The 22,298-nt window shown below is 45.3% G+C and overlaps 1 non-coding gene across 1 annotated transcript; it reads left to right on the forward strand.

The window, feature by feature from the left end:
- Positions 1 to 399: 399 nt before the first annotated feature.
- On the forward strand, positions 400 to 481 carry trnas-gcu (transfer RNA serine (anticodon GCU)). Its single transcript has one exon. It is a non-coding gene; the product is annotated as a tRNA-Ser (tRNA).
- The last annotated feature ends 21,817 nt before the right edge of the window (positions 482 to 22,298 follow it).

A 22,298-nucleotide genomic window follows, 5' to 3' on the forward strand; every position in this document is an offset into this window, starting at 1 on the left:
CTGTTCTGGTGAAGATCAGAAGCAATGATATCTGTTTACACCACCCGACAAGTTGGTCTGAGGCTGTGTCTCTCTGAACATGTGGAGTTAAAGCAATTCTTCCAGTCAGTTAGTTCAGTTGTCATTTTATGAGAAATTCGGTCATCATGACTTCGTCAGTGACCTCATGGTTCCGGTGTCTGAGTGATGTTAATCACGATGTGATGAAATGATTGTATGTTCCAGTCTTTCCGTGGTGGGTTTTCACACTGAGTAGAAATGTGTTGGACATGGTCTGAAAATGTTTCACACCGCTCCATTCCCAACTTCATTTACTTGCAGAAGATATATTTCCATCATGACACAGCTCGCTGCACAGCTAGAAGCTGTGCTGAAGGTGACAGCCATGCTTATGCAACTGACAAGGTGGCCGAGAGGTTAAGGCGATGGACTGCTAATCCATTGTGCTTTGCATGCGTGGGTTCGAATCCCATCTTTGTCGCTTGTTTATAAACTATTTATGTTGGGGGAGTTTATGTGTAAAGTCAGCCTCAAAACCCGTTTTTGTCTGTGTATAGATAGTGATTCCAGAATTGGTTATACTTTATTAAAATTGAGACAGACATTTGGAATTCTTCACCCAAACTGCACTGGAATGAAGATCAAATAGGGATCACGAAACGGAGCAGGATTTTTCTTCCCCTCCTTCCTTCCATCTTTACTTTCTCTGGCTTTGCACCAAGTGAAAGACAAATGTGAAAAGCAAATGGTGAGGGAGCAGATGCAGAAAATTATCCTTTGGCAAGAAATTTATTTTCAAATCTTCTTGATAGATTAATTGAGTGAGCAATGCTTTGGCAGATGGAGTTTAAAATGAGGGGTCATCTACTACCTACGATAGATCAGAGCGTTTTTTTGGAAGAGGTGAGATGTTAGAAACGGCGGAGGAGCAGAGACCCGAATACTGAATTAATAAAAGCTCGTGGACTGGTCGAAAATAATGTGAAAAGTGAACAGTATATGAAGATTGGAACTCATGTTGCAGTGATATAAAGCTCTGTGCTCCTGAAGTAAATGTCCAAGCCCAGATTGTGGGGAATCTGTGGAGAGTGATTTGGTTTTTATTCATTCTTGGGTGTGAGTATCGCTGATAAGGCGAGCATTTATTCCCCATTCCTATTGCCGTTGAGAAGGTGGTGGAGAGCTGCCTTCTTGAACTGATGCAGTCCATATGGTGCAGGAACATCCACAGTGCAATTGGGGAGGGAGTTCCAGGATTGTGACCCAACAACAGTGAAGAAATGGCGATATCGTTCCAAGTCAGGATGGTGAGTGACTTGGAGGGGAACCTGCAGGTAGTGAGTTCCCATGCATCTGCTGCCCTTGTCCTTCGAGGTGATAGTGGTCACGAGTTTGGAAGGTGCTGTTGAAGGATACTTGGCGAGTTGCTGCAGTGCATATGGAGATGGTACACACTGCAGCCGCTGTTTACTGGTTGTGGAGGGATTGAATGTTTAAGGTGGCGGGTTAGGTGCCGATCAAGTGTGCTGCTTTGTCCTGGATGGTGTTGAGCTTCTTGAGTGTTGTTGAGTGGGATGTATTCCATCCCACTCCTGACTTGTGCCTTGTAGATGGTGGACAGGATTTGGGGTGTCAGGAGGTGAGATACTTGCTGCAGAATTCGTAATCTCTGACCTGCGCTTATAGCCACAGCATTGATGTGACTGGTCCAGTTACGTTTCTGGTCAAGATGTTGATGGTGGGGGATTTAACGATGATAATGCTTCTGAATATCAAAAGGTAGATTTTTTCTCTCTCTCATTGGAGATGTTCACTGCTTGGCACTTGTGTGGCCAGAAGGTTGCTTGTCACTTATCAGCTCAAGCCTGAATGTTGTTCAGGTCTTGCTGCTTGCAGGCACAGACTGCTTCAGTATCTGAAGAGTTGTGAGTCATCATCTAACATTCCCACTTCTGACTGATGTTGAAGAGAAAGTCGTCAATGAAACAGCTGGGATGTTTGGGTCTGCGACACTACCCTGAGAAACTCCTGAGGCAATGTCCTGGGCTGAGATGATTGGCCTCCACTAACCACAACATCTTGTTTTGTGCGAGGTATGACTTCAACAAGTGGAGAGTTTTCCCCCTGATTCCCATTGACTTCAATTTTGCTGGGGATCCTTGATGCCACACTCACTCAAGGGCAATCACTCTCACCTCTCCTCTGGAATTCCAGTCTTTCATCTCTGTTTGGACCAAGCTGCAATGAGGTCATACGAACATAAGATCAGAAGAACTAGTAGCAGGAGTAGGCCATTTGGCCCCTCGAGCTTGCTCCGCCATTCAATAGGATCATGGCTGACCTGATCATGACCTCAACCCCACTTTCTTGCCTGCCCACATAACCCTTGGCTCTCTTGTAGATACAAATCTTGAAGCCATTCAATGACCCAGCCTTCACTGCTCTCTGCGGTAAAGAATTCCAAAGATTAATGACCCTCTGAGAGAAGAAATTCCTTCTTAAATGAAAAACCCCTAAATCTGAAACTGTGTCCCCGAGTTCTAGATTCCACCACGAGAGAAAACATCCTCTCAGCATCTACCCTGTCAAGCTCCCTCAGAATCATATATGTCTCAATACGTTCTCCTTTCATTTTTCTCAACTCCAATGAGTATCGGTCCAACCTGCTCAACTTTCCTCATGAGACAACACCTTCATCACAGGAATTAATCCAATGAACCTTCTCTGAACTGCCTCCAATGCAAGTATATCCCTCCTTAAATAAGGAGACCAAAACTGTACACAGTACTCTTGGTGTGGTTTCACCAGCACCATGTACATTTGTCGCAAGACTTCTCTACTTTTATACTCCATCCCCCTTGCAATAAAGGGTAACATTCCGTTTGTCTTCCTAATTATTTGCTGTACCTGCATGGTAACTTTTTGTGATTCATGTACGAGGACACCCAGATCCTTCTGCACCGCAGCATTCTGTAATCTCTCACAATTTAAATAATATTTTCCTTTTCTATTCTTCCTACCAAAGTGGATAACCTCACATTTTCCCACATTCTACTCTATCTGCCAAATTATTTCCTGGAGCTGAGAGACCCTGGCAGAACCTAAATTGAGCATCGATGAGCAGATTATTGCTTAGTGTGTGGTGCTTGATAGCACTGTTGGTGACATCTTCCATCACTTTGCTGATGATTGATAGTAGACTGATGGGGCGGCAATTGGTCAGATTGGATTTGTCCTGCATTTTTTTTATGGAGAGGGCACACTTGGGTAATTTTCCACATTGTCAAGTAGATGCCTGTGTTGCAGCTCTACTGGAACAGCTTGGCTGAGAGCGCAGCTAGTTCTGGAGCACAAGTCTTCAGTACGAGTGTGGAAGTGAGCAGAAAGGCATGGCACTATGCTTAATGGGAAATCTAGCCAAGTTAGGAATAGTAGCTTTGCTGAGCTTTGATTTTAAGTGGCAGAAATCACAATGAAATAGTTAAAAGTAAAGGCAGAGCGTGTGAGACTGTAAAGACTAGCCGACACTGGTAATTGCAAAGACATCTGTTCTTTATGGCCTGATTGTGTGACTCCCTGTGGTTTGGAACAAATGGACTCCTGTGAATCAAATGATGTCCATCCCTGTGTGAGTGATAAGGAGTGCTGGGCCCCTCTTATCTTCGTGAACTGCCGCTACTTGATGTAGCTGCAGACTGCACGAAACACTCAGGAATGTACACCTAACAGAGATAGCAGGATGCGCCGCAATTACTTGTCACAAGGTAGAGACAGACTCATGATCCATGTAGGGAGTGAGACTCGAATGATTATAAATGATTCCTATGCTCTTGCTGATTAGCTTGCTTGTCTGCTTTGTTTTATCTTGCTGGAACAAAACAATATTTTATTAGTAACAAGTATGTATTGAGAATGGAGTGTATTGTAACCTCAGTAACAGATGTACTGCATGTCACCACGTGGGTGAAGTCGAATTGTATCGCACTGATTGGTTAAACAAGGGGGTATAGCATGAATCTTAATGTATAAACAGTAGTACCCGTATCAAAAAACTTCACTTACTCTAGTGGACCAGACAGACTCTGGGTGGAGTCAGTGTCGTTGCATTAGAGTAAGTCAGCCGGATAAATGCGCAAATAAAGTAATTGATTTTACCTACACATCCGACTCAGTATATTCACTGAACCAGACTGAAGGCAAATATAACTCAGAATTACACTAGAGCCGGAATGTTGTTAGGGCCCATAGTCTTTGCTGTATCGAGTGCCTTCAGCTGTTTCTTGCCATTATGGGGAGTGAAGCAAATTGGCTGAAAACTGGAAGCTGTGATGCTGGGGACCTCAAGAGGCCGGGATGAATCATCCACTGAGCAATTTCTGACTGAAGATGGTTTCAAATGCTCCAGCTTCATCTTTTGCACTGACGTGCTCGGCTCCACCAAAATTGAGGATAGGGATGTTTTTAGACCCTCCTCATCTGGTTCGTTATTTAATTGTCCACCACCATCCATGACTGGATACCTAGTTTCTCAGGGCAGTGCCCTAGGCCCAACCATCCTCAGCTGTTTCATTGATGGCTTTCTCTTCAACATAAGTCAGAAGTGGGAATGTTCGCTGATGATTCACAACTCCTCAGATACTGAAGCAGTCTGTGCCTGCAAGCAGCAAGACCTGAACAACATTCAGGCTTGAGCTGATAAGTGACAAGCAACATTCTTTGATCTGATCCTGAGGGAGATATCCGTGCGTGGAGTGGCGGGATGTATGGAGAGTGATTCTGAAGAGGGTGTCTGAGCCTGGAGGGAAGAATCTGTGGTGAGTGGTCCTCAAAGGATGTCCGTGTCTGGAGATTTAGGAATTCTGAAGAGGGTCTCCGAGCCCATAGTGCTGGGATGTATGGAAAGTGATCCTGAAGTAGGTGTCCGAACCTGGAATGGTGGGATCTGTGGAGAGTGATCCTGATGAGTGGGTGTAAACCTGGAATGGAAGCTTTCTGTGGAGGTACAGGTGGAGGCCATTCATTCCCAGTATTTTATAAAGGTTTAGCATAACTTATATGTTTTTACTCTATGCCTCTATTAGTAAAGCCAAGTGTCCTGTTTGCTCTTAGCTACCTTTTCAATCCTTCTCACATTGGTGTACATTGTCTCTCTGCTCCTGCACCCAGTTTAGAACTGTAACGTTTCATTTATATGGCATTCTTCCTTCCAAATTGTATCACTTCACACTTCTCTGTGTAAAATTTCATCTGTTATGTGAAAGCCCATTTTACCATTTTTTTTTAAGTTCCCCTGAAGTGTGTTACTATCACTGGCATAGGACAAAATTCCTGAGCATTCTTTGATGCTATCTCCATAGACAGAGCAATCTTTTACGCGAGCTCAAATGTCGGATTTTGTGTGTTTAGTATCTTATTTCACCCACCAATATAAGCACAAATATGTCACGTAAATCTTGTTCACTGCAGTCCCTGCTGCTGTTTGCTGCCTATATTTACAGGCTTTTATCTCAACCTCTTCACCATGTTCTCTAATATATTCAGGGGGCATCAGCAGAGAAAATGTTCACCAAGTGCAAGGAAATGTTTATTTATGTCATTATGTCATGAACATAATATACAAATTTTTACATGTGTGAATCATCAAGATGTGTCTTCAGAAATGGAACCCCGTCACAATAAACACCGTCACCTTTCAATGTTTAGCAGACAGGTTTGACGGCCTGATGTGTGTGATTCCCATATTAATGTGTTTGTACAAAGTTCGGGGAAAGATGGAGATACGAATAATTTACAGGGAAATCTTTTAAACATATTACCACATCTCTCACTCACAAAGATCTGCAAACACATGGATTCAGAAAGAACCTGAGTACAAAATCAGCTAAAATAAACACAGCCAGAGAGACTTGCGATAACCTGCAGCTCAGGGAAAGTACATGATGTTATGGAAGGGATTCTGTTTCTTTTGTTAAAATATTTTTTGAAGAAGTCATAATCAAACTGAATAAATGTAGGACCAGTTCTTTTTCAAGAGGGCTCCAAAAGGACCAATTTGGCAACTATGTTTACTGGTTGTCACATGATTCAAGTTAAATATAGAACAGAAACCCTGGTAACCGGGAGAAATGTGGTTAGTGAAGTCAGTCATGCCCCTTGAATGGACAACCTTGGCAGCAGCAGCGCAAACCGAAGACAGCAGAAAACTCACAACCTTTGATTGAAGCAGTCAGTGTGTTTTACCTGCTGGAGTGAGCAGCTGATAAAGTTAGCCTGAAGAATCGTCAAGGAAGGAGAGAAGACCACAACCCAGTTTGTTTTCCAGAAAATCTTTAAAAGACCCTGAGAAGTCCACTGAGTTAATTCATCTTTTCGCATGTCTTTGAAGAAGGCCTGCTAAAATTAATTCTCAATGCCTTCTGAAAAGAACTGTTCGAAAATACCCTAGTGACCTGTCTACGTATATTCGGAAGTTAGACTGTATTCCAGTTTTGGAGCAACCTATCTCATCTGATGATTTCTTCAAAAATGAGCAAATAAACAGCCCAAGAGGTTGTTTTTGTCTGCAACAGAGTGCTGAATTAAAAAAAAAATCCCTTTTATTTTTTCAGCTATCCGGTGTGTGTGTGTGTGTGTGTGTGTGTGTGTGCGTGTGGCTCGAAGACAAAAAAAAGGACTTTAAAAGTTGTTCAAGGTGAAAAAGGAACTTTTAAAATTTCCACCTGTGTGTTTATGCTTCACTTCATGACTAGTTAAAACTTATTCGACAATAAATGGATAATTTTGTTGTTCATTAAAGAAATCTGGTCAGTGTCTTCTATTCTGGGAAAAATAGAGTACATGACTGACTGTATCAGTAAGTGGGAAAAGTTAAAATAGATGTTGTGACCTGTGGAGAAGTGGGATGAGAATAAAGAGTGCCCTCCTCTGCCCTTAGTTGTCACAGCATTTGTGATCTGGCTCAGTAGCTTAATTGGTTCGAGTGTTTGTCTAATAATCAGAAAATCTTGGATTCATATCCTTGCTTCAAAAGTTTAGCTGTCAATCGTTTACATATGTTTTCTTGTGAACTTTAACTTTTCTTATGAATTTTATTCACAAAAGAAAACAGCTCAGTGGTTGCCTTTGTGAAGGATGTGAGTTGGAAATGGCTGTTCCTGCTCGGACAGATGTTCAGTGCTAATATTTCAACGGCAACTCAATCCGCTACAATTTCTTTGAGAGCAATGTATTTGCAGTTGCATTTAACCTGGAAAACAGCTCAACATTAATCTCACTGAAGGAAAGTGTGACCGTGTTGTATGTTTCAGAGTGTTTGTGTCGTTTTGTGTCTCTTTTAACCAAGACTATAACACGACGCAAAGGGGTGGGTTGATCCGAGGTTTAGAATATATTATCATTCAGGAGCAAGAAAAATCAAAAGGAACAAAATAAGAAAACCCAGTCTCCAGATTTGAGAATCTGTAGATCCACTTTGGGAAAGTGAATCAGAGCAGAATGAAGGGTGAACTGTCCGACTGCCCAGAAGAGATGAAGACACAGCTCAGTCAGAACGTTCCCCTGGTTTATGATGCTGGAACATTCCTCACACTGAAATTATTCAATCAATATTCATCTCCCAAGTCAGTCTGAGGCTGTGCCTCTCTGATCACGTGGAGTTAAAGCAATTCTTCCAGTCAGTTAGTTCAGTTGTCATTTCATGAGAAATTAGAAGTTATCATGACTTCGTCAGTGACCTCATGGTTCAGGTGTCTGAGTGATGTTAATCATGATGTGATGAATTGATTGTATGTTCCAGTCTTTCAGTGGTGGGTTTTCACACTTAGTTGAAACGTGTTGGACATGGTCTGGAAATGTTTCACACCGCTCCATTCCCAACAGGCCATCACCTGATGTGATGGAAATTCCATTTACTTACAGAAGCTACATTTCCATCATTGCACATCTGGCTGCACAGTCAGGATCTGAGCTGAAGGTGACCGTCCTGCCCAAATTTCCAAAGAGGCAAAAAAGACATGTGATGGGTTACTGGCACAAAGCTGGGTGATGAGGTGTTTGAGAGGTTAAGATGATGGATTATTAATTCCATCTGTTTTACATGTATGAGTTTGAATCCCATCTGCATCAACAGTTTATAAAATGTCCAATACATTGTTACTTCGTAATTCACCAGCTTTTGCAGAAAGTAGGACTTAAGCTGTTGCAGTACCTGTTAGAAAGATAGTCGAAGTTATTCTGAAGCCATCTTCCAATGTCATCTACATGGAAGCGGGATTTTAAAGGATAAGATGTAGTTTTTAAAAGTCACTTCAATCTTACTCGAGTCTTTACAAAGAAGCCAGGTAAATATTTGATGAAAACGCATATACATTTCGAGATCTTTTAAAAGCACTTCAATCTTGTTAATAAAAAGTCAGATATAAATTTAAGAACTCTGATAAGGCAATGCTAAAAAGTTACATACAACTAAGAAACAAAATACAACATTTAAAATGTCTGAACTCCCTCTGAAAGTTGACCCCTGCTGCTACCGGTGTCCTCCTGGAATAGTGGAGCTGTTGTGTCAACAGAAAAGTCCTTCCCGAACAGGCCCTGAGCCTGTTGGTACCGGCTCCAATCCAACCAAGGTAAAAATCAGGATTCATTGTGGGCAATGAGCCCAAATTGCTGAACTACAGGTCCCTGTCACTTTAAAGAGTGGGCTGGTGCGATTATGATCAGAGGCTCCTTCTGAGCACATTTCGCACCACCACAACTTCCAGATGCTGGTGTTAGTGTGTGCATGTACCGGCATTTGCAGTGCTGTTCAGACCCTCAATAGCAGTGAAAGTCTCAGTGTTCGCCGCCAATGGGGCTGTAAAATCCAGGCCAATGTCTCACAGCCCTGTTAGATTTGCTCTCCCTCTGTACAAAATCAAACTCCACACATTGTCTTTCACTCACTCCTGTTTCCAGCCCTGATGGTGCAGAAATCCCCTCTCAAAGGTACACAATCCAGTTGATTTCTGATCAAATATCTCCTTCCTCATTCAATAGAGGAAACAGAGACATGAACAGGAGTCAGGTGCAAGAAAGTTTCACCAACAGAGCAAAGAAAGGCACCAACAAAAGTCACACCTACGTTCCAAATCATTTCACAGGAATATTCTTTCACTTGTTTTGTAAGATGACTGCAATAAATCTGAAAATGAGCACCATGAGGTTTCTGTTCACTCGTCACTTGTTCTCCTGTGTTTGTCTGTCAGGTTTGTAATTCAATTTGTATTGGATATTGAAGAGAATCTCTTTTCAAGATGATTGCACATTGTATTGTGTTTAAAGCAACCAACTTGTAAAATGGCAGATAATGAATGTTTCAATACCTGTGTGACCAGATTCTTCCAATGCTTTTCAACAGCTAGATTGATGATGCTTGTAATCTGTATCCTGTGGCGAATGGGAGAGGAGAATAAAAACATGGTGCATGAACAGGACAGACTGTGTAAAATGGGAGCACAGAAATACTGCCACCTCATTGAAAGTTAATGAGATTTATTCTAAGTCAGACACCTGTCCACAATGAACAAGTGAATACATTAATTGTCCACTTTCAATCTAAATGGGACTGAGGTTCCAACAGAGAAGTTTTCTGGAAAATACCTGCTGCAGTTTTAAAATTGATGAACTGGAACATCTTATACTAACTTTCAAATAACTGTAGTGATTGTATAGTTCTCATAGTGGAGAGAAGGAGTTGTTTATAAATAGAAGCAGAAAGACACATTTGTGGATTGGTGAATGAGCTTTATCTTTCTGAAATGTATTTGCCCTTTGGTTGCAGGTCACTGGAAATTCTTTTTTACATTTCAATTGTAGCAGCAGCATTTAGCAGCAAAATGTCTGATTAATCAGAGTAGTGGGTCTGGGAAACACTTAAACAGCCGAGACCCTGTAAAACAGAACTCCAAGTAATAGTTTAAATAAGGCACTGAACTGACAGAGCGGTAAAGGCCTGCTCAGGTCAGGAAAAAAACCCGACACGAACCTGACAGAACCACATTGGACCCGAGCCCGACCCGGCCCGAGTATCTCCATTTATTCCCACGCCCAAACTAACCCGAGCCTTACCCGACCACCGGAATGTTCACTTTACCTACCTCCCGATTCCGAATCTACAGGAAGCTGCAGCATGAGCGCAATGACATCATAGAGATGCTCACTTGCTCACTGAGCAGACTCAGACTTTCCCTCCTTGACGTCCCAGACTCCCAGCTGAGGTTGGCTTTTCAACTTTTGACACTTATTAAACTCAACTTCCCAGCAGAGCAAAATTTAATACTTACTGTGTGTGTCACACCCGGACCTAGCCTAACCTGGACCCAGCCTGACCTGAACCTGACCCAACCTGATCCGAACCTGAAAGCCCGGAAGAGCGACCCGACACGACCCGAACCCGACACAGGTCGTCGGGTCCCGTCGGGTTCAGGTCGGGTAGCAGGCCTTTCCAGAGCGGAGGTCAGATGAGGATTGAATTAATTTCAATCACTGAATCTAAACAAGAAGTAAATCTGTCAGGAATGGAAGACTTTGCTTTATCTGTGAGCTTGTGACGCAACGGTAGCGTGTCTGACTCTAGATCAGAAGATTGTGTGTTCAAATCACATCAGGCTCAGTTATGTTTTACAGCAGCTCAAGTTCCTGGATTTTATCTCAGAAGAAAGTTCGTTCTATTGGAATGTTCAGTGAATGTTTGAATTTCAAGATCAACTTTAATAGATTAAAGTCCTGATTTCTGGTTCCGTTCCATTTCCATGCTCAGTTCTTATTTCACACTGTTTTATATCAGAACAATGTTTCAGGGATGTGATGTGTCCATTGTTTGTACAATCGCTCTGTCACCCAGCGTGAGAAATAAAACACAAACCGCCCAGCGTGCGGCTCAAACCCATACCTGGCTCTGTCTATAGGCCGCTTAGTTCAGTTGGTTAGGACGCAGTGTTGATAACAACAAGGCTGTGGATTTGATCCCCATGTGCGCTGTCACATGGTCAGTCATTAATTTGACACATTTTTGTAACACTTAAAATCCAACTTTTAGATGCAAACAAGTTTACATAAAATGTCAGAGGAAACTTATTTTGAATAACATCCATTGTATCTTTGTCACTGGTCTGGAGTAACACAGAATTCTTTCCAATTATCTTCCGTTTGCTGATAAACGTTGAACTCGTGGCCTGTTCTCGTTCATGGTCACGAGCAGCAAAAACAGACAGAGTGAGTCTGACCCCCCAGAGATGTGGAAAAGGCTTCAGTTTGGGACAAATGCAGCAAATCAAATGTTCACCCTGCCCCGAGAGAGTCAAAAACTGGGGAAAAGGACACAAGGAGATAGAGAATAAGCTAAAGCAGACAATGTAAATATCTCCCATCCTTGATATCTCTCTATTCCAATCCAACCTTCAGAGTTGGGTAAATAATTTCAGTGTAAATTGTGCAATTCGAGAGTCAAAACTAAATGGCGATGCAGAATAAAGGAGAACTGCCAAAACCCCAGATTGAACCAGGGATCTTCAGTCGAACACTCTCCCAACTGAGCTATTTCAGTCTCACAGGCTTGGGATGATAAGTGGCAAGTAACATTCGCACCACACAAGTGCCAGGCAATGACCATCTCCAACAAGAGAGAATCTAACCATCTCCCCTTGACATTCAATAACATTACAATCACTGAATCCCCCACTATCAACATCATGGGGGTTACAATGGGAAGCCATACAAATAACGTGACTAGAAGAGCAGGTCAGAGGCTTGGAATCCTGAGGTGAGTAATTACAGTGCAGCTGTTGGCTCCACCCCAGGGGCTGAATTTGTTCTGGAAACTATGAAGCAGCTTCTCTCAAATCCCAGGTTTATGATTAAATCCTCTTACAAAAGCCCCAAAGTGTGATATATTCCTCTCACTCATCCATGACTCCTGACTCCCCAAAGGCTGTCCACCATCTGCAATTCACAAGTCAAGAGTGTGATGGAATACTCTCCACTTGCCTGGATGGGTGCAATTCCAACTCAAGAATCTCAACATGATCCAGGACAAAGCAGCCCGCATGATTGGCACCCCATCTACAAACATTCACTCCCTCCACCATCGACGCACAGTGGCAGTAGTGTGTACCGTCTCCAAGATGCACTGCAGCAATGCACCAAGACTCCTTCGACAGCACCTTCCAAACCAGCGACCTTTACCACCTGGAAGGGCAAAGGCAGAAAATGCAGGGGATACCACCACCTGCAAGTACCCCTCCAAGCCACACATCATCCTGACTTGGAACTATATCGCCGTTCCTTCACTGTCGCTGGGTCAAAATCCTGGAACTCCCTTCCTCACAGCACTGTGGGTGTACCTACCCCACATGGACCGCAGTGGTTCAAGAAGGCAGCTCACCACCACCTTTTCAAGGGCAATTAAGGATGGGCGGTCAATGCGGGCCTAGCCAGCAACGCCCACATCGCATGAATGAATGAATAAAAAAGTGAAGTATCCCTTGTGTCATTGTTTTGGCAGAAAATATAACCCTTGTGGAATTGCCCCTCCCAATCACACCTCACTTCACAGAACAAAGAAAATGGAGAAAATTTATGGCACAGACTGAGACCATTTAGCAATCGTGTCTGTGCCAGCTGAAAAAGAGCGATCCAGCCCAATCCCACTTTCCAGGTGTTGGGAATGGGATCCGAACAGATCTCAGAGCTCACATTATGTGAATGTTCTGTTGAACTATTGGTGAGCTGATATACCAGGGGAGATTCACACTGTTAGACACGGTGTGAAATACATTCAAGTATTTATAAAACATTACAACATGTGAGTAATATTCCCCATTGCTTTCTCAGCACTGATGGATTGTGAAGTGGGAGACAGCCAGAAGTCCCATTGGTCCACACTGACCCTGAGCTGAGAATGAAATGAGACAAAGTTCAGACTTCAGCAGCGAGATGCTGCAGAGAGGTAAGAGTCCTGAATCAAGGAGAGACTTTCTCATCCTGCTGTTGAATCTCATTTCAAACACTCCTTGAACTCTCTGCCGAAGAATTCAGAGATGGAGAATGACTGTAAAATCAGCCTACAAAGGAAATAAAAGACACCCACCGTGGGGCTCAAACCCAAAAACTTGAGATTCAGAGTTTCATGCTTTCATTGACTGAGCTCACCATGCCTGAGACAGTGTCCCTGTCCTGTCTGTTATTGGACAGTGCAGCTGTTGGCTCCATCCCAGGGGCTGAATTTGTTCTGTAAACCATGAACCAGCTTCCTCTCAAATCCCAGGTTTATCAATAAATCCTCTTACAAAAGCCCCAAAGTGTGATATATTCCTCTCACTCAACCAGAATAAAAGTTACATCTTTTGCTCTTTTTACCTTCCAAACATTAACTTATATTTTGCTCAGCATTTATTTCTCTCTCCTTTTTATGTTGTGCATTTCCGAATAAACATTTCATTTCAATTATTTATGAGGGATGAAATGAACAGAAGAGATTTTCTGCAATGGTACCAGGGGTGTGGGACAGAGAGAGTGGTTCGGATCTGGAATACACTGCCTGAGAGTGTGCTGGAGGCAGATTCAATCGTGCTTTTCAAAAGGGAATTGGATAAACACCTGAATAGAGAAAATTTGCAGGGTTACAATGAAAGGGCAGAGGAGTGGAATTAGCTGATTTGCTCTTGCAAAGAGCTGTCATGGACATGATGGACTGAATGGTCCCCTTCTGTACTGTAACCATTTGATTCCTTGATTCTAACTCTGTCAAAGTTGTTCTGAACTTGCTCTGCTCCAAGGAGAACAACCCCAGCTTTTCCAGTCTCTGCACATAACTGAGGTTATGAGGAACCATGGGGAACCCACTGTAAACCTTCCTCCAGACAGAAATACAACTGTTCACCACCATACTGTGACCCAGCTGTTCACATGATTTGGATGTGGGGACCAAATGTAGTATTTCCAAGTTTGCAGATGACACAAAACTAGGTGGGAATGTGTGTTGTGAGGAAGATGCAAAGCGGCTTCAAGGGGATTTGGACAGACTTAGTGAGTGGACAAGAAAGTGGCACATGGAATATAATGTGAAAAGATGTGAAGTTGTCCACTTTGGTAGGAGAAACAGATGTGCAGATTATTTCTTAAATGGTAAGAGATCAGAAAGTGTAGATGGACAAAGGAACCTGGGTGTCCTTGTCAGTAAGTGACTGAAAGCTAACATGCAGGTGCAGCAAGCAATTAGGAAGGCGAATGACATGTTAGACTCTATCGCAAGAGGATTTGAGTACAGGAGTAGTGAAGTCTTGCTTCAATTGTATATAACCTTGGTTGGACTGCACTTTGGAATACTGTGTGCAGTTTTGGTCCCCTTACCTTAGGAAGAATATCATTGCCATCGAGGGAGTACAACGAAGGTTCACCAGACTTGTTCCCCGGGTGGCGGGACTGTCCTATGAAGAGATTTTGGGGAAACTGGGCCTGTATTCTCTAGAGTTTCGAAGAATGAGAGGTGATCTCATTGAAACTGACCATGTATTTAAAGGGATAGACAGGTAGATGAAGCTATTTCCTCCGGTTGAGGAATCTAGAACCAGGTGACACAATTTCAAAATCAGGGGAAAGTCACTTAGGACAAAGATGAGGAGAAATTCCTTTACTCAGAGGGTTGTGAATCTTTGGAATTCTCTACCCCAGAGGGCTGTGGAAGCTCAGTCATTGAGTATGTTTAAAGCAGAGATTGACAGATTTCTAAATACAAATGACATAGGGGATATGGAGATAGTGTGGGAAAAAGGCATTGAAGTGGACGATCAGTCATCATCATATTGAATGGCGGGGTCGGCTCAATGGGCTGAATGGCCTACTCCTGCTCCTATGTTCCGATCAGTCTGTAAACTTCATATCCATGCTGTCATTGTCCCTTTTATTCCATGGGCTTCAGTTTTACTGGCAGTCCAGTATGTGACATCATCAAGAAGGTTTTCAATAAGTTAAATAAGGAGAAATTGTTTCCAGTGGCAAAAGGGTCAGTAACCAGAGGATGTATTTATCAGGTGATTGAGAAAAGAACCAGAGGCGAAATGAGGAATTATTTTTTTATCCGGTGATGTGTTGTGATCTGGAATGCACTGTCTGATCAGGACTTGAAAGCAGATTCAGTAGTAACTTTGAAAAGCAATAGGGATAAATACTGGAAGGAAAATGTACAGATTACAGGAAAAAGCTGAGCATCAGAACTAATTGCATAGCACAACCAAAGAGACAGCATTGACACAATGGACCAAATGGTCTCCTTCTTTGGGTATCATTCTATGGTTTTATGAACATAATGTTGGTACAATTGCTTGAGTTGGAAGGGAAGTGAACCCAGATTCCGGGTATTCTAAACACCAGACCCAAACCAACTGAACAAGCCTGTTGTTTAATCTCTGTTTTTCACACCAGCTTCTCCTCGCTCTTTCTGTGTTTCCAGCCTGGTCTGTTCCTCTGACCTTCATTCCTGACACTCTATTGAGAATGGCCAACTCACTGCACCTCTCACACACACCGTCACTCCACCCCTTCACCCACTTCCAAACCTCTCTGTTCAACAGTACCTCACATCTGCTCCTCTGCTCCATTAATATAACAGGAAAACATTTTCAAACAGACATCTCCAGACAGTGAACGTTCCAGTAAGACAAGGTAAAGATCAGATTCATTCACTTTAAACACAGAGAGAGCAGCTCTCCCTGTTCAGTCTAAGGAGCAGATGTAGTTTCACTCCCATTAGTCTTAGAGACATGGGCCAGAATTTTAAGGGACCGTTGGAGACGGGAATGGAGGCTGGGGAGGGGGAGGGGGGTGTATAAAATAGGGATGGAAGACGTCGGACCGGATTTTTCTGTCGGCGGCTGACATGGAGGGCAGGCTTCGCACATCCACACGGCAAGAAGGCATTTCAAGTATTTATGAGTCCAATTGTCAGCAATTTTATTCACTGGATCCAATTGAACTAATAGCACACGGGAACCCTGGGGCTTCAGAGCCTCGCCTGGTTAAAGGAGGTGACTGGGAGGTGGGAGCTGAGTGTTGGCTTCACTGGGAAGCTATCGGGTGAGGCAGCGTAACTTGGCAGCAAGGGTGGAGGGGGAAAGGGCATCGGGAAACACTGTCAGGAGTGGGGGCCAATGTGCCAGCTCTGCAGAGGGAACAACACCAGGGTGCCATTGGGGCAGTGCCACTTCATTGAGGGTGACAAGTGAGGTAAATGTGGCTGGGTGTTGTTTACTGTAAAGGCCTTGCACTCAGGGAGGGGCAACCTGTCATGGCCCTCATTCACCCTGGATTCGAGGCTCCCATTGAAGAGGAGGAGGAGTAGAGAGGGAGGGAGGGAGGTGCAGGCACCAGCAGGGACACCACAGCAGCTTGGGGGCCCACAGGAGGGCCAGCCTCGAACAGGAGGCTGGAGAAGGAGGCAGAGGAACACGTCAGCCGAGGTTCAACTACCTGCAGATGTCCGAGTGAGAGTGTTTCCACAGACTGCGCCTCTCAACGGAGGTTGTCACTGATCTTTCTGCCATGATGGGACTTGGTGGGCACCTGATGCCAGTGTCACTGAAGGTCACCGTGCCACTGAACGTCTACACCAGCAGATCATTGCGGGGATCCACTGGAGATATGTGTGGAATCTCACAGTCTGTGGTGAATCAGTGCATCAAGGAGGTCACCAATCTCCTGTTCAGGAGGGCCGGTGACGATGTGCACATTGATCCAAACAGTCAAGCTGAAAGGGCTACAGGATTCGTGGCCATCGCTGGATTCCCCCAGGTGTAGGATGCCATTGACTGCACCCATGTGACCATAAAGGCTCCCGCAGACCAGCCAGCAGCCTTCAACAGGAAGGGCTTCCACTTGCTCAGTGTGCAATTGGTCTGCGACCACTGCAAATGGATCCCATAGGTGTTTGCACAAATCCCGGGAAGCAGTCACAACGCCTGCATACCAAGGCAGTCGCAGGTACCAGAACTTTTCCGTGGCCCCATGCGCTTTCTGAGATGGATCCTTGGAGACAAGGGCAACCCAGTGAGAACATGAGTACTGACGCCTGTGAGGAACCCACACAAGAATGCAGAGGAGAGGTACAACACCTGCCACGGGTCAACCCGAGCGACCAACAAAGAGGCCATTGGTCTCCTGAAGATGAGATTCAGGCACTTAGATTGTTCCTGTGGTGCCCTTCAGTATGTCCCGGCGAGGGTCTCGCATATCGTGGTGTTTTGCTGTGCACTGCACAATCTGGCATTACAGAGGGGTGAGGTGTTGACTCGTGAGGATATCATGGAGCGTGATGGCTCCTCTGATGATGAGGATGTGGAGGAGGATGCTGCTCAGGCAGTGCCAGATGAAGGACCTCAGGCACAGCAGGAAAGCCACCATGAGATACACACAAGGGAGACACGAGACACCCTTATACATTCACGTTTCCTTTCAGCCTTACCACCTTCTGGAACCAAGGCAATAAAGCCTGAGCTTTAAGCAGCCCTGTTGTCACCTCTTTCCTTCCACACTACAGTGCCCAGGTACACATCGCACACTGGCAAGGCTGAAGCTTTGTGAACTCAGGGCTTGGTCCCTCACTTCCAGCCCCTTGGGAGGAAGGGTTTAAATGAAGTCCCAAAGGGCATCAACAATAGGAAGGAGACATAGTGAGAGAACATCATTTCTTTATTCTGTGTGACACCAAACACAACCCTATCCATCTGGAATGTACATTCACCCGTGAACCCCTTAGTGAATCTAGGTGCTCTTCTTAAATCTTTTCCGGGTGCTCCTACGTGGTGCTCCCCCTGCTCTGTCAGCTGAGGTGGAGACAGGCTGCTGACCTTGCTGCTCCATGGCTTGGGATGACATTGGCGACCGTCCTCTGGCTGCCTGAGGCCTGGAGGGCCCTGGCACACTGAGCGCCTCCTGCACAGGTACAGGGACCCCCTCTGTCATCAAGGATGATGGAGGTGCTGGCATCACTGGTGTCACTGGCAGAGGGACTTTGGAATTACTGTCCACACCAGGAGCACCCTGAGAGGAGACCCCAGATGTAGCAGCCAGCTGCTCCTCCCCCTTATAAGACACACTTGTACCTCCCTGCTGACCTGAGAGGGATGTGGACCTGGTGAAGAGTTCAGGTGCCTCGTCCCTCCTCTCACCTTGTCACCGCTGGATGGAGCTCATGGACAAAGTGATGGAGTGCAGGTCTGCGCACATCTCCGGCAGCCACTGATTGGTCGGCTGGATCTGGCTCTCCATCAGAGTCACCAATCTCTCAAGGAAGGAAGCCAGACACACCCCCATCAGAGACAGTACAGCATGCAAGGCCTGGATGGACTCCTCCATCATCCGAACTTGGGTACACATAACCTCCGGCAACTCTGCCAGATGTTGCCTGACCTCTCACTGCAGCTGCAGCATTTCCCGTGTTGCTGGTGACACCACAGGCACGTCATCAGCCTGGGGCACAGCATGGGCCTGGCCTCCCACAGACCACCAACTCCCAGTGGCCTCGGCTGTCACAGCCTCCGCCAGCTGCCCGGGCCTGTCTGTGGTGTGCTCATCAGTTTGTATGCCAGAATCTAACCGCGAACGGATACCCACCAACATGAGGGTTTCTGTGCTGGTGGAGGGTGCAGGGGAATGAGGTGATGGTGCACCCTCTGAGGCTTGCTCCTCCTCCTCAGACGTGTCCGGCTGTCCCCCAGTCTCTCCAGCTCTTTGCTTTTGTCGTTCATCCGGGCCTGCATGTGAAAACAGGGACATTGAAATGTTAGGGTCTGCCCATCACGACATTCCAACCACCCCTACTGTGCAGCTCCATTGATGCAGTGGTGAACAGATGAGCAGTGTGGCTCCTTTGCAGAGGATGCTCCCTTGTGCCCCAGGAGATGTTCACTCACTCTCTTGGGTAGGTGACCCTGTCTCTCCATCAGCTGTGGAGCAGCTGCTTTGCTGCCCAGCCAGTTCTATGGCCTCCTCCTCCATCGGGATGAGGACATGGAGATAAGGCACTCCACCGCCAGTCTTGACACGCTCTTTCCAATTGTGGGATGTCTTCTCCTGCAGCCACAATGATGAACAAAGTTAGTCTCCCAGCGGGGACAAACCCAACATCTCTGATGGTGATATCCAGCAGTCCATGATGGGGACACACGTATTCCTCCTGCATGTGGCCCCTCTCAAGGGACTGTGTGAGGTTATACAATGACTGACGTGCGCCTCTCACCGAAATGCAGCCAAGCCTCAGGCAGCATGTCCTGCTGCCCTTCCCCAATACACATGACTGGGTGGTCACTCCCTTTCCACCAAACACTCCCTCTCACTCTGCCACATGCAATGTCCAAAGGGTCCAAAGTGTTTTGAGTTGTCGCCTGAGCAACCCGGATCTGGTCATTGACCCACTTCCTGTCCTGGATCCATGTTCTGGGGGTGACCCCACGTCTGCTGACCTCACCGACTATCTCCAGCTAGCTTTGCTTGGTCTGGTGGACAGGTCTCCACCTCCCATCCCTTGGGAAGAGGATCTTCCACCTTTCTCTTGCCACCTGGAGGCGAACCTGCAGGGAAGCATCGCTAAACCGTGGGACCATGGTCACTGCAGGCTCGCATTCAGCTCCTTACTCAACAGGCAGCAGAGGCAGCAGAACGGGTCCTGGGACAGCAGAGGCAGCAGAACGGATCCTGGGGCAGCAGAGGCAGCAGAATGGGTCCTGGGACAGCAGAGGCAGCAGAACGGGTTCTGGGACAGCAGAGGGCTCTCAGGAAGACACTCCTTTAAACCAGGCAGCAGTGAATGCAGGGCTGGCAGCCCTTTAAATATGGTGCCAGCACCTGCCGTTGTGTCAGATGTCGGTGCCATCGGCACCTCGTTCCCTACCTCTGGTCCTTGTTTACATGGGCCCCACGCCTCCCCTTCATTAATTGGTCGGCTGCTCCATGATCGGGGTCGGTCGGCCACATTTCACTTGTGTGGTGACGACACCCACTCATGGTGTCTCTGCCGAGAGCCGCACCGTTAGTTTAAAATTCAGCCCATGGGGTCAAGAGTGGAAAATCTCCCCTCTGATTCTCTCTACTTAAATTGATGGAGACACCAAATTAAAACTGATGAAACCAGGGATTGTATCCTGGTTCTTCAATCTAGTGTTCTCCCAACTGAGCTATTCCATCCTCACTGTGAACTCATCTTCATTGGAGACAAATCTAACTCCAGGCGGAATTTCCTCACGCGTTCATTCCTCACTTCAGGGGAATGGGACCCGACCAGATCGCGGAACTCAGATTATGTTAATGTTCTGCTCTTGATATCTTGTGTTTGAGACACTTTCATTCAGGTTCATGGAAAAATTCTTCCATCATCCCTTCTCCCACATTCCCTCTCTCTCATTCATTCTTTATTCCTCACAATCCAGAAAGGGTGAGGAATCAGAGCTCACCTCCAAACCCTCTGCACACATACCTCTGTCTGTTACCCTGTTTGATCCAAGATCCAAGAGACCAGTCAATAAAATACACTCTTTATAAACACAGAAAGCTGCCTCACAGTGTTGGACACAGAGTTAAATACACTGAAGTCTTTTGAAAAAAGTTCATCTTATGGGTTGTGTAATGATGGAAATATACCTTCTGTAAGTAAATGAAACAGGGAATGGAGCGGTGTGAAAAATTTCCAGACCATGTCCAACACGTTTCCACTCAGTGTGCAAACCCACCACGGAAAGAGTGGAACATGCAATCATTTGATCACATTATGATTAACATCACTCAGATGCCTGAATCATTAGGTCACTGCAGCTGGCTGCACAGCCAGGAGTTGCACTGAAGGTGACAGCCATGCTTGTGCAACTGTTAAGGTGTTTGCAAGTTTAAGGCAATCGATGGCTAATCCATTGTGTTCTGCACGCATGGGTTTGAATCGCATCCTTGTTGTTAGTTTGTGAGCTGTTTGGTGCATTGTTTCCAATGGGGGACTTTTTGCATAAAGTCAGCCTGGAAACCTGTTCTTGTCAATTTCCAGATGGTGATTCCAGAATTGTTTATACTTTATTAAAATTGAGACAGACAATTGGGATTCTTCACCCAAATTGGACTGGAATGAAGATCAAATTGGGATCACGAAACGGAGCAAGATTTTCCCTCCCTCCCATCCTTCCATCTTTACTTTCTGTGGATTTACACCAAGTGAAAGACTAACGGGAAAAGCAAACGGCGAGGGAGCAGAAGCAGAACATTATCCTTTGGCAAGAAATTTATTTTCAAATCTTCTTGATAGATTAAGTGAATGAGCAATGCTTTGACAGATGAAGTTTAAAATGTGGGGTCATGTAGTACCGACGAAAGATAGATCAGAGTGTTTTTTTGTAAGAGGTGAGATGTTAGAAACTGTGGAGGAGCCGAGACCCGAATACAGAATTACTAAAAGCTAGTGGACTGGTAGAAAAATAATGGGAAAAGCGAACGGAATATGAAGTTTGGAACTCATGTTGCAGTTATATAAAGTTCTGTGCTCCTGAAGCGAATGTCCAAGCCCAGATTGTGGGGAATCTGTGGAGAGTGATTTGTTTTTTATTCATTCTTGGATGTGAGTATCGCTGATAAGGCTAGCATTTATTACCCATCCCTAATTGCCCTTGAGAATGTAGTGGTGAGCTGCCGTCTTGAACTGCTGCAGTCCATGTGGTGCAGGAACACCCACACTGCCGTTGGGGAGGGAGTTCCAGGATTGTTACCCAACAACAGTGAAGAAATGGCGATATAGTTCCAAGTCAGGATGGTGAGTGACTTGGAGGGGAACCTGCAGATGGCGAGTTCCCATGCATCTGCTGCCCTTGTCCTTCGAGGTGGTAGAGTTTAAGGGTTTGAAAGGTGCTGTTGAAGGATACTTGACGAGTTACTGCAGTGCATATAGAGATGGTACATACTGCAGCCACTGTGTACTGGTGGTGGAGAGAGTGAATGTTTAAGGTGGTGGGTTAGGTGGCGATCAAGTGGGCTGCTTTGTCCTGGATGGAATTGAGCTGCTTGAGTGTTGTTGAGTGGGATGTATTCCATCCCACTCCTGACTTGTGCCTTGTAGATGGTGGACAGGTTTCGATGTATCAGGAGGTGAGATACTTGCTGCAGAATTCCTAATCTCTGACCTGCACTTATAGCCGCAGCATAGATGTGACTGGTCCCGTTTAGTTTCTGGTCAATGGTAACCCCCAACATATTGATGGTGGGGGATTCAATGATGATAATGCTTCTGAATATCAAAA

Source organism: Heterodontus francisci, unplaced genomic scaffold, assembly GCF_036365525.1.
Source record: "Heterodontus francisci isolate sHetFra1 unplaced genomic scaffold, sHetFra1.hap1 HAP1_SCAFFOLD_167, whole genome shotgun sequence".
In the NCBI taxonomy this organism is placed as follows: Eukaryota; Metazoa; Chordata; class Chondrichthyes; order Heterodontiformes; family Heterodontidae; genus Heterodontus; species Heterodontus francisci.